Below are 2,465 nucleotides of genomic sequence, written 5' to 3'. Positions count from 1 at the left end.
GCGTATACTCTCGGGGATATGCGGCACGCATACAGAAGGGGCCTATACTCTGGGTTATACGGCACCCACATACAGAAGGGGCCTATACTCCGGGTTATACGGCACCCACATACAGAAGGGGCCTATACTCCGGGATATACGGTACTCATACAGAAGGAGCCTATACTCTGGGTTATAAGGTACCCGCATACAGAAGGGGCCTATACTCCGGGTCATACGGCACCCGCATACAGAAGGAGCCTATACTCTGGGTTATACGGCACCCGCATACAGAAGGAGCCTATACTCTGGGTTATACGGCACCCGCATACAGAAGGAGCCTATACTCTGGGTTATACGGCACCCGCATACAGAAGGAGCCTATACTCTGGGTTATACGGCACCCGCATACAGAAGGAGCCTATACTCTGGGTTATACGGCACCCGCATACAGAAGGAGCCTATACTCTGGGTTATACGGCACCCGCATACAGAAGGAGCCTATACTCTGGGTTATACGGCACCCGCATACAGAAGGAGCCTATACTCTGGGTTATACGGCACCCGCATACAGAAGGAGCCTATACTCTGGGTTATACGGCACCCGCATACAGAAGGAGCCTATACTCTGGGTTATACGGCACCCGCATACGGAAGGGGCCTATACTCCGGGATATACAATACTCATACAGAAGGAGCCTATACTCAGGGGTTATACGGTACCCATACAGAAGGAGCCTATACTCTGGGTTATAACGGCACCCGATACGGAAGGGGTCAGAAGGGGCCTATACTCCGGGGCATACGGCACCCGCATACAGAAGGGGCCTATACTCCGGGTCATACGGCACCCGCATACAGAAGGGGCCTATACTCAGGGGTTATACGGTACCCATACAGAAGGAGCCTATACTCTGGGTTATACGGTACCCATACAGAAGGAGCCTATACTCTGGGTTATACGGCACCCGCATACAGAAGGGGCCTATACTCCGGGTCATACGGCACCCGCATACAGAAGGGGCCTATACTCCGGGTTATACAGCACCCGCATACAGAAGGGGCCTATACTCCGGGATATACAATACTCATACAGAAGGAGCCTATACTCAGGGGTTATACGGTACCCATACAGAAGGAGCCTATACTCTGGGTTATACGGCACCCGCATACGGAAGGGGCCTATACTCCGGGTTATACGGCACCCGCATACAGAAGGGGCCTATACTCCGGGATATACAATACTCATACAGAAGGAGCCTATACTCTGGGTTATAAGGTACCCGCATACAGAAGGGGCCTATACTCCGGGTCATACGGCACCCGCATACAGAAGGGGCCTATACTCCGGGTCATACGGCACCCATACAGAAGGAGCCTATACTCCGGGTCATACGGCACACGCATACAGAAGGGGCCTATACTCCGGGTTATACGGCACCCGCATACAGAAGGGGCCTATACTCCGGGTTATACGGTACCCATACAGAAGGAGCCTATACGGCACCCACATACAGAAGAGGCCTATACTCCGGGTTATATGGTACCCATACAGAAGGGACCTATACTCCAGGTTATACGGTACCCATACAGAAGGGACGTATACTCCGGGATATATGGTACACACATGTAAGGGGCGTATACTCTGGTATATACGGTAGCCAGTATATAATGGGAGGGATAGGTACAGCAGGACTACAACAACTAATCAATTAAATTGATAATCAATAAGTGGAGAAGAGCGCTGCAGCCGATGCCCTGTGTGGAGTAGGGGCCGATGTGCCTCTGCATTGCCCCGGTGCTGCCGACGGTAGAAGGCCGGTGTCAAGTCTCATCCAGCCTGCTATTGGTGATTTTGAATTTTAATAGCCAATAGCAGGCTGGCCATTGCTCCCGGCCGCTGTATGCTGCGTTTACATTCAGCTGCCATTCCCAGTGAAGGTGGAAAGGTGACACTGGGGGTCTAATAGACCATAAAGAGAACCTATCACCTCTAGGGTGCTGTCACACAGGGGGCCACGTTTGGGGCACCGTTGAAATGAGCTGCACTGCCACGCACCTCCCACCAGGAGATATTGTTCAGCCGAAATCTAAAATGACTTTTTTCCTTTAATTTTTATATTGCGAGCGCCCGGCGTTGGGACAGCTCAGGCCGGGATGGACGGCTGCCGGGGACAAGACTCCGCTGGCGGCAGCCCAATGTACATACAGCAAGCAGGGGGGCCGATCCAATATCAGGCTGACTATAAGACCCAGCAAAACAAACGACAAACGCACGCAACAATTTGTCACCAGTTATACAGTAAGGTGCACACGAAATGGGCTTTGAACAGTAAAACAGTAGAAAGGCATCATGGCACACTCACAAACCAGCATGTAAAACAACTTGTCTCACCACTAAGGATAATGACTTGGTAGAAGACGTGTATCCAAACCTCTGTCATTGTCCTTAGTGGTGAGACAAGTTGTTTTACATGCTGGTTTGT

General features: G+C 51.6%; 1 protein-coding gene across 1 annotated transcript in view; it reads right to left on the bottom strand.

The window, feature by feature from the left end:
- LOC108802071 (nuclear factor 7, brain-like) overlaps window positions 1-2,465 on the bottom strand; it is a 97,051-nt gene that overhangs the window by 94,263 nt on the left and 323 nt on the right. The window lies entirely within an intron of this gene.

This window comes from Nanorana parkeri, unplaced genomic scaffold (assembly GCF_000935625.1).
Source record: "Nanorana parkeri isolate BGI_ZX_2015 unplaced genomic scaffold, ASM93562v1 scaffold2644, whole genome shotgun sequence".
In the NCBI taxonomy this organism is placed as follows: domain Eukaryota; kingdom Metazoa; phylum Chordata; class Amphibia; order Anura; family Dicroglossidae; genus Nanorana; species Nanorana parkeri.
The sequence above is the reverse complement of the archived record's forward strand: the minus strand, read 5'-3'. Positions and strand labels throughout refer to the sequence as shown.